The sequence below is a fragment of the Halichoerus grypus genome, chromosome 9 (genome assembly GCF_964656455.1).
Source record: "Halichoerus grypus chromosome 9, mHalGry1.hap1.1, whole genome shotgun sequence".
Taxonomy (NCBI): Eukaryota; Metazoa; Chordata; class Mammalia; order Carnivora; family Phocidae; genus Halichoerus; species Halichoerus grypus.
Window position 1 is genome coordinate 64526075 of NC_135720.1, and position 11145 is coordinate 64537219.

Here is an 11145-nt window from a genome sequence, read left to right on the forward strand (position 1 = left end):
GAGTATACGCTGTATGATACCTAAATGATACGTCATTATACATTTGTCCGAACTCAATAGAATGCACAATGCCAAGAGTGAATGGTAATGTAATTATGATGTGTCAATGTAAGTTCATCAGTTCTAACAAATGTACCACTCTGGTGGAGGATATAGAGAATTGGGAAGACTATACATGTGTTGGAGTAGGGGACATATGAGTAATCTCTGTACCTTCCTCTCGATTTTGCTGTGAACCTAAAACTTCTCTAAAAAAACTGTCTAAATTTTTTAAAAGTTAATTTAAAAACTCTGGACATACTTTAAGTATATTTCTGAATTTTTAAAAATCAAATTACAGTATCGTCAACAATGTGGGCAAACTCTAACCTCCAAACAAACACAAATTGGCAGGTGCTGTAAGCAAACAAAAACCCAGTGTAACACTGAATTGTGCAAGACTGTTGAATCACAGACCTGTACCTCTGAAGCAAATAATACATTATATGTTAAAAAAAAAAAAAAAGAAGATATCAGGAGGGGAAGAATGAAGGGGGGGGAATCGGAGGGGGAGACGAACCATGAGAGACGATGGACTCTGAAAAACAAACTGAGGGTTCTAGAGGGGAGGGGGGTGGGGGGATGGGTTAGCCTGGTGATGGGTATTAAAGAGGACACGTTCTGCATGGAGCACTGGGTGTTATACGCAGACAATGAATCATGGAACACTACATCAAAAACTAATGATGTAATGTATGGTGATTAACATAACATAATAATAAAAAAAGATTAAAAAAAAACAGTGTAATCCAACGTAAAATAGATTCTCCACTCATTGAGAAATTTGTGTGTATATTTTAATCCAAAATAGGCACTAGTCTTTTTGAGCCTGTTCTGATATATTAGGTATAGAAATAGCAGTAACTGACTTCCTTTTAGCAGCTGCAGTGGACATACTGTCACTTTGAGGGTATGGTGAGTTCCAGGAGATTTAACCAATAAATCTATACAGAAAATTGTGGTGAAAACTTTTTGCTGTAATAGTCTATAATCAAAGAACTTGGAGAGAGGATAGCTTTAAAAAGATTCATGGAAACTGAATTTTATTTACTATCTATTAAATGCCAGCCACACCCACCATACCTGCATATAACTATGATTGTACTTTTTCTTTCCTCACTGCAACCCTCTTAAATAAGCATTGTTATCTTTATTGTGTAGATTAAAAAAAAAAAAAAAACTTCATTGAAGCTAAAAAGAATGTTTACAACTTCCTGCATTTTGTGGTGGTAGAACTATGATTTTACTCTGTATCTTGTGGCCTTTTACATATAGCAATATAAAAAGAACATTAATCTATAAACTTTCTAGAAGACTCTGTATAACATAGATCTCATAGCAAAAGTCAACTTTATTCTAGTTCTGTCTTCTCAGATAAATATTGAAAAGGTGAAAAGAAAAGTCATATAAGGCCAATTGACAATCTAAAATTGATACAGTTTTTCTTGATATGGTCTTTCTTGTCTCTGGAGGCCTTAGTTAAGGGTACCTGGAGAAAAAGAAAGTCTTTAGGTATCGCCTGATTCGGTGGCAAAAGTGGTAAGCCTTACTAGTCAACTCTAACATATCGATAATAATCGATGCCATCTCTTCAGCTTAAACCATTACCTGAGCATCGTAGGAACAGTGTTGGTTGAAATAGTAAATATAAATAGCCCAGAAAAAAACCCAAAATGATGACCTCACAAATGAAATCCTGTGGGAACTGTGTAGTTCAAATTAACGAATTCTAAAAAAAAAAATTAATGAATTCTAAAGGCATTTAATTCTTTAAGCATTTTCTCTACCAAATAATTTATTTATATCTAGTTTTACTAGTAAAGCTAATCTAAATTGTTTATTTAGTTAACTTGAGAAAGCATTGCAAAAAAAATTCTAACAAATAAAAGTTTAATCTCAGGCATATGAGGAAAAGGCAGCTGTGGCCTGAGGAAAAGAATATTTAGACAAAGGCTTAGAGGTCTTGGGTTTGAATTCCCATTTCTCCATTTACCAGCTGATTTTCACAGATAAATTATTTGGCTTTTTTGAACTTTATTTCCCTCTATGAAAATGTAGATGATAAAACATCCCTTAAATGAAGCTTTTTGAAGTTTGCAACCCAATAGGATTTTTGTACATTTAGTTATATTTTTAGAGGTTGTGTATTTCTTTTTTTTTTAAAGATTTTATTTATACATTTGACACACAGAGATACAGAGAGAGAGAGAGACAGCATGAGCAGGGAGAGAGGTGGAGGGAGAGGGAGAAGCAGGCTCCCCGCTGAGCCAGGAGCCCGATGCGGGGCTCAATCCTAGGACCCTGGGATCATGACCTGAGCCGAAGACAGACGCTTAACCATCTGAGCCACCCAGGCGCCCCGTGGTTGTGTATTTCTTAAAATTTTACACGAATGTCTTAAAAGTATCAGAACACCTCCTAACAGTTTAAAATAATTATAAGGAATTGACTCTAAAGGACTAGACTATAGTTCAGTGAACAATTGTTAAATGTGAATCTGAACTCAGGACATAAGAATAAATTCTTGCCTTTCAAATATTGTGCATATTCAAATAATCAGGTGTCCTGAAGCCATGCATTTCTCTACTTCACTTTCTTGTTTCTGTTTGTATAACTATTGTATTGTGTAACTGTTTGAGGGCAAGGTGATGTTTATCTGTATAGCCTGGCACAGAGTTGGTTGTTGATAAATGCTTATCAGAATAAACAGGAAAAAAGCAAATTGTTACCGACATTATGATGTATAATTAACACAATTACTAAATAATTAACACAATTACTTATATGCAATGCTAACAAATTTGGCAGTTATTGAAAAGAAATGTACAAAAAACTTGCTGAATGAAAGTTAAAATTTTAAAAACTCAGAGTGTTACTGTCATGCACTTTGCAAATGCCTCACAAGCACTTAAGGCACAGCTGGTGAAGAGCACCAGACTCCCTGGAAATATTTATGTAACTTATAATTTCTCAAAATGATGTCTTGCAAAACAACAAGGTGACTCTGTGTGAAAGTTATTTTTTTTCTTTAATAAACAAATAAACAAGAAAATTTGGGTTAAACAAGACAAAACTATGTCTTAAATGCAGGACTGCTGAATACTTCTATGTTAAAATGTCATGTGACTATCAAAACAACAGAATAGCCTTTCCTCAATATTTTTATTTTTTATAGGACTTTTCATAGTTAACATAGTGGGCTTTGTGTTTGTTGTTTGGGGGAAGAACCTATTATTATTTCTCACAGCTAGAAAACACATGGAATGTAATTTGCACACTATCTAAAGAAATTATATAGAGTTGTCCTTTGTCACCCTGTCATGAGGAAACACTTGTAGCTAATGTATGCTCTAAAGGGAGATCTGTAAAAAGTATTGTAAATATTTTTTAAACTTTTTTTTTCAATAAATTATATACTTGGTGCCCAGAATATGGCAGATACAGTTCTAGGTATTGAGTATACACATATCCGTTAATCCCTCTGGTGCTTTTAAGGCTTGCTTACTAGACTGTACTACATAAGGAAAAAAGAAATAATGAGCGTGAGAAGTGTTAAAAGTAGAACAGGCACAAAGCACTAACGAAGGCAGTGATAAGCCATGTCAGAAGAGAGGTGCTTGAGGAATTCTGGAGTCAGTGGAATCTTACTTGGTCAAACAGTGAGCCTTCCTATTCTAGGAAAATTGCAAGGGCTTAACTTTGTTTAGAGGTTGATGTTGTTATTGATTATTGAGCATTTTGGTTCCTTGAGTCTCTGTGATAATGATCAGAAAGAGTTACCTAAATTGCTTTTATTCACAGGTAATTAAATGACTCTACCTCACTGTGTGCTATGAAAGATTACACAATTTATCTTGTCTAATAAGGCAGAAAAATAGTCGTGATATGCTATTACAGTGTTTTATTTTTTAGCACATAAATTAGTGCTAGAAAAAGACTTGAAAGAAAAATATTGGAATGTGTAATATCCGCTTTTAAAGCAGTTTTGTTGAATGTCACTTCATCATGCTTTTCTCCACATTGCTCTATGGGTACTAGTTATGTGACTAGCCATGGATATATACATTGTTTATAGCAAATGAAATGGTTAGTTTGAGCTACTGTTTTTCCCTTGAGAAATAATATAGCTGAAGATTTTAGCCATTTCAGAAATCAGTGTTTTGCCTTAGTGATAGTATTGTGTTTTTCAACACTGAGAAAGTGAAAGTTTGACAGTCTTTGTATCAACCTAACTGAAAGGCCCATTGCCTTAATAAAGTTATCTATTTTGCCATTGTCCTTCAAAAATTGTGCTTTGTAAAGTTGTTTATTATATTTCAGTAAAAATACATTTTAGATGGATACAGATTCTGGTATCTAAACTCTAATAATTGAAGAGTATATATTATAAATATGGAAAATTTTTGAATATTTCTTTCACAGTAACTAGCATAAACTTACTAATGGAAGAATCTTCCTACAGTTTTAGTTATTTTATTTTATTTTATTTTTTTACAGTTGTAGTTATTGATATCTAATGTAGGTTGGTATCATGCTATGTGTAGACATAGTTGTTTATAAAGTAAGTCACAAAGTGCTCACCTTAGGCTCACATTTAGGCAAGATTTTTAAGTGAGCATGGATGTTTACTTTTAGATTGAGAAGAGTGAGTGCAATTTTACATATTGTTAAGGAGGACAACTCCCATATTAACAAACGTATACTGGTTAGAGATACAGAGCCATCTAGGACTACGTGATGACCTTGGCAATGGAAGCTTTCTATGGAAAACAAGATAGAAAGATCCCACTCGGACACTAGGAAAATCATATACAGCTTGTACACTAACTTCTTCCAGTTAGGAAAACATTTTGATTGTAATGGGACAGACTTCTTTGTTGCTATTGCTGTTGTTACTCTCAGCCAAACCCTAATTCCAGTAATTCATTTGCCATCAGAAAATGCTCATGATAGATGGTGTATGGGGGGGGGAACAATGGATATAAATAATGTGTAATTATGTGGGAAGGGTGTGATAATAAGAAGGAGGGTGAGGAGAAAGAGAAGTAGGAAGACTTGAAGACTGGAAATAAACAGATGTGTTCATTTTAGTGTTTATCCTAAATAGATATTATAAGTAACTGAATTTTCTTTGGATATTCTATATTTTCCTATGAAATACAGTCAGTATTAATAAACTTATAGTTAGAATATTACAGTTACTAAAAATTTTAAACATTAATTATGCATAGAAAAAATGAGGAAATTTAGCTCATACTTCACTGGCTGGGTCCTGAAAGAGTCTCACCCTGGTTTCTTTGTTCTCTGTCACACTCTGCTGCTGATGAAATGTATACATCTTCTTCACTAGTTATAAAAAGGACAGTTCAAAAGGTGAATAAAGGGTCATTAGAAACATTGAGTGAACAGTCAGGGAAAGCTTTACCTATATCACACATTTAACCACTATCTGTATTAAAGTTCCTTAATGGAAGTGCATAATAGATTTAGTGCTACAGATTTTTAGAGAAAATTAAGCATGGAAAGAAATACAGACTGTTGAGTAAACACAAATAACCTCCAGTATAAGAGAAATTTATAATGTTGTACTATGAATTTTGCAGATCACAAAGGTACATAAGAGGCTTGCGGTGATGTCACCCTGGGACCCTCAGTGAAAAGAACACTTCAGTAAAGAAGGTTGTGGATGATCATGTTCCTCTGTTGTGGGTTGAATTGTGTCCCCACAAAGATTTATATATATTGAAATACTAACAGTTACATTGGGAAGAGCATCCTTCAGTGATACTTTTTTTTTTTTTTTTTTTTTTTAAGTTAAGTCCAAACTCTACTTTGCCTACCAGTAATCTCAAAGCCTGGCCCCATCCCACCTCTGCAGTTGACTTTCTAACATTCTTACCTTATTAGTATTCTGGTCTCATATAAACAACTTGCATTTTTTCAAAAACAGTCATGTTTTCCCTCTTTCCTTCATCATACTTTTACACCTCCTGTTTGTACTTCTGGAAATGTTTTCCTCTCTTCTACTTTATCCTATTCATTCTTCAGATCTCAGTTCAAATGTTTTTTCCTTTAAGAGACATCCGTGCCCATGTAAGCTTGCTTTAGCAATGCTCTTTCTGTGTTCCCCCTTAAGTACCCTTTACTTATCTATGTGAGAACACTTATTCATTTGCATTGTATTATCTATTTACTCGCCTATATTTTCTTCTATTATGTAAGTTTTTTGGAGTATAAACTGTGTCTTTGTCATTATTTTATCTCAGATATTTAGCCTTCTAGGCTAAATAGGCCCATAATAGGTACTTGAGAAGTTACATATAAATGTATGAGTGATCAACAGAGTGATGCCAAACTTCTCATGGCAATTGGGCGCTCTTTGTTGGGCCAAATTAGCTTCATTTTAAGGAAATTGTTATTTATGGTGAAGGATTTAAAAAGGCTGTTGATATTTTCTAGAGGTACTGAAGTTTTTTGAGTGAAAATCTGGTATTTCAAAAGGCAAATCTTTGTATATGATATATATAAATTTAGAGTATATGGGAAAGTCTTTCTGAATGATTTGGTCTTATAGTTTGAACATACTTTGTATGAAGGTGACTACAAATTAATAAGCATGCAAAAGTTTTTGTTTTGACAACTGAAAATCACTGAGTAAATCTTATTTACTGATGCAGTGCTCTACCATATTATGTTATACTAATTAATAACCTTGAGAAATTTACAGAGGCTTCAAAGAATCTGATTCCTGAAGTGATAGAGTATAAATCCTGAACACTGTTAGTACCGCAATAAAAACTTTAAAGTTTGCTCTAAATTAAGTTTAGGAAAAAAAAAACATTTGATTAGGATTCAGCAAACCTCTACTTTAATCTTTTTTTTTTTATTTTTTATTTTTTTATTTTTTTAAGATTTTATTTATTTATTTGACAGAGAGAGGCACAGAGAGAGAGGGAACACAAGCAGGGGGAGCGGGAGAGGGAGAAGCAGGCTTCCCGCCGAGCAGGGAACCTGATGTGGGGCTCAATCCCAGGACCCTGAGATCATGACCTGAGCCGAAGGCAGACGCTTAATGACTGAGCCACCCAAGCGCCCCTACTTTAATCTTTATTATCACTCATCATGTCTCACTCAGCCTTTCTGGACCTCAGATTCTCCATGTTCAAAATGGAGAAATCATGGGCTGTACCCATTTCATAAATCACTATGGAAAATCAGTGCAACAATATAAGTGAAAATCATGAAGAATGAAGTCATAGACAAATATAAGAGTTTTTATTGATGCTATCAGGCTAGGAAGCATCTATAGATAAGTCCTCTGAGATAGTACAATGTTATAGGAGCAGACAGTAGAGGTGAAAGATCTCATTTAACCATTTAGAAAGTGACAATTTGATAGTTTCCTTTTATGGAAGGAGCATGGAAGCAATATTAATAACATTCTTAAAAACAAGAATGTGAAGGGGCGCCTGGGTGGCTCAGTCATTAAGCGTCTGCCTTCGGCTCAGGTCATGGTCCCAGGTCCTGGGATCGAGCCCCACATCGGGCTCCCCGCTCCATGGGAAGCCTGCTTCTCCCTCTCCCACTCCCCCTGCTGTGTTCCCTCTCTCACTGTGACTCCCTCTGTCAAATAAATAAATAAAATCTTAAAAAAAAAAATGTGAAAACAACAGTGTTCTTTTTTTTTTTTTCCCTGTGAGACAGTTTTATTGTTGTTCCAGTCAGATTCCACCCTATCTACACACTGATTCTCCTCAGTTTTGGGGAGGCCGCCCCAGCGGGGCTGGGTCCCCCTCCGCCTCCCAAACCAGAGCCTGGACATGGGATCTTTCTGAGGCAGGGGCTTTGGCCTTCTCGTTGCTTCCAACATCTCTCTCGGGCCTGTCCATGTTCTGGGCTGGGCTGGCAACTTGGCTATTCCTCCAGTCCCAGCCCCGAGGCCACGGGTGCCCGGGGTGGTGCGGCTGCCCACGTCAGTGGGGCTTGGGGACATGGCCATCCACGTAGAAGTTCCTGGTGATCCTTGGCAAGGTGAATTCGGCCCTTTCCAGCTCAGGAGTCAGCACGATTTGGCAGCCCAGCTGGGAGTTCTCCTGAAGAAGGGGGGCCATGTCCAGTATGTCGTCCTCCCTCTCAGCAGGAGGAGGCAGAAGGTCCAGGTGGTCCTTGCTCATCTACACGTGGCAGGTAGAGCACACCAGGGAAGCTTCACAGGCCCCTTCTAGGTCCACTCCGTGGCACTGGGCCAGGTGGAGAACATTGTCCCCCACTCTGCCGCTCACCGGAATCCGTTGGCCTGACCGGTCTATGAACACCACGTTCACCACATCCCCGGGCCGCTCAGGGCCGCCAGCTGCTTCTTCCCCCGCCAGGCGCGAGCCTGTTGCTTGGAGTCTTCTGGCTGTCACTGGCACTGCCGCCTTCCCCGACCCCTGAGAGTCCCCAGGCTGGCTCCACCAGGCTCCCCGGCCACCCCCAGCAGAATCCCAGCACTCACGCCTCCGCAGGCCACGGAGGCGGCCAAAACAACAGTATTCTACAGTTCATAAAAAAAAGTCTACATATTTTAATTTTTTATATAATTTATGTTAAATGTTTTAGAAATACAAAAGTAATATATATATTCTATTTATTTTATGTGTCATGTTTTGGAGCTCCTCATAGGTAAGGAGTATATTTTAAGTACATTTCATTAGTGAGGAAAGTGAAGCTCAAATTTGTTGAGACATACCAGATTCATGAAGAAAAGACACATAAGTAGGACTAAACAGTTGGCCTTTTGTTTTTATAGCCTATGCTCTTTTCTGTACAACCCATCAATTCTTTTATTAAAAGATAATTACTGCATATTGACATCAGATGACACAATGGACTTGGTGCTCAAGAACACTAAGAGTAGTGTGGCTGAGGATTAAGTCTTGTGGTTTGTACCAAATGGCAGTCCTTTCACCTTTTGGACGGAGACCTTGTAGAGGTTGATATAACATAGGCAGCTATGAATATTTAATATTTTTAGTAAAACCAGTTGCTTTCCTTGCTTTCTATAATTTCATGAATGAGACCACCAGCAAAAATACAGGAAAACAAATAGTTTTCAGTATGTCAGACATTTGACACTCCCATCTAGATAAAGAGGGAGAAAGGAAAGGATGTACGTTATACTTCCAGGCCCCAAAGCATGATCTGAGTAATCTGTTATTTCAATAAATAAGTAAATAAATAAATAAATAGTGTTTTAAGTTCACTATTCTATGTTGTTAGGTGTTTTAAAACCAAAACAGAACAGAGCTTTAACACTTATTTTTTAACTATCACTGAATGTAATTCTGATTAAAGAATTAGCTCATTCTCTTCAAGGACTATTGCTTGAGACCTTGAGGTCAAATCAAAGGTCATCAATTTGGAGGAGAAGTAACATTTGAAATCACCTTATAAGCCTAAACTAGTGTTTCCTTATGCACCTACCAGTCACCTCCTTTCTTATTCCTGGCCCTTTGCATCAGCGTTTCTGAGGTGGGAGGTGAGCAACTACAGTTTAAAGCTCTCCTAGGTATTCCCAGTGCACACTTCCTGGAGAATCACTGACCAAGTGACAGTAGTACATCACTAAAAGAGCACCTCATTTTGTTCTTTTGCAAATGATTTCCGTTAGGACTATTTCAATAAGACTTTAAGGCTTCTTCTAATTTTCCCCAGACTATACTTGTAATGGTTCACAGTCTAAAATCCTCTTTATATTTACCTCTAGAATCTATCCACATTTCTAGTGAGGCAAAAATCTTCCTGGTAAATATAAGCCTTTCTGTTTATCTTTTCAACTTTACCTGACAACACATCAAAAAAAAAAAAAAAAGTTCCCTTGAATGAATGTCATAACTTATAGACAGTCTAATACAGGACTACATTTATTAAAAAAAAAATTATCTTTCTCCCTTAGATAACATTTTTTTTCTCCTAAAAAATTGAGATTACAACAAGAAAGATGCATGTCTACCCATGGTAAAGGGTATATGTGAAATGATGTACTCTTATTTAGGTAATAATAGATTTACATGCATATCCTTTTTTTTTATTTGTATCAGATATAATTCACACATCATTATATATTGCAACAGAGGCTTTTACCTTAAATTAAAACCCATAAATTTTGACTGTGTTGCATTCTATTTTATTTACGTTTATTGGCATAAAAGTGTTGAATTTTTATACAATGCTCTTAAAGAGATGGAGCCCTTTACTTTCATTTGGACTGTCTTAAGGCTTTGAAATGTTTGTTTTCACTTGACTCGTTCCATTGATAAAAGAGCAGAAAGATCCAGGAGAGTTATCAGTGACAGGTTACAGTGCTATTTATGAATATCAACCACTGGCTCCACACTCAGAACCAAGTAGTAGAAGAATATGGAAATGTCTCTACTCAGTCGTGTCTGATATTATTTCTAGACTGTTCCCAAAGAAAGCTTATTTTTGCTCTTGCCAAACCAGAACATTTATATTAGAAAATCACCTTCTATGCAAAGAATCTATAACCAATACACTGCAGATTTCAAAAGGATGTAAGTAGAGAATTTATAAAATTATCTATAGTAGTTCAGTTCAAAATCTTACCTTAGGCATTCCTTACAAAATTGTACTTTTGTGCTTGAAATCCAACCCATGCTATAGTATTTAACCTTCCTACATTTATGCTTCCACTCTCTGGTTATCCCCCAGACTCTCACTCTTCCATCCATTCATGATACAGAGTACCGTATCTCTCTCTCTAAACTTCTGTTTCCTTACTTGTATAACATCACCTATTCATTATTTAATAAGGTCTTCTAGTTTGATTATCTCTTTTGTGCTAAGTAAACAAGTTTTTTTAAAGTGCCTCCTCAACTTATTTTGAATGAACACTTCAAACTAGTTTTATTTTGCAAAATCTTTCCTTGCTGAAGATCTGGAGTAGTGACTTCCAGTCTGTGAACACCAGAGTTGCTACAAAGTACTCTGAAGTCCATATGTATACCAAAATATTTATAACATACATGTGGAATGATTTTGCGAATGTGTGCTAATGAAATGTATGTCATTAAAAAATAGCAGCTATTATGGGCATATTTATTT

General features: G+C 36.2%; 1 pseudogene; it reads right to left on the reverse strand.

The window, feature by feature from the left end:
• Positions 1–8012: 8012 nt before the first annotated feature.
• On the reverse strand, positions 8013–10656 carry LOC118549615 (ferredoxin-2, mitochondrial pseudogene; annotated as a pseudogene).
• Between the last annotated feature and the right edge of the window lie 489 nt (positions 10657–11145).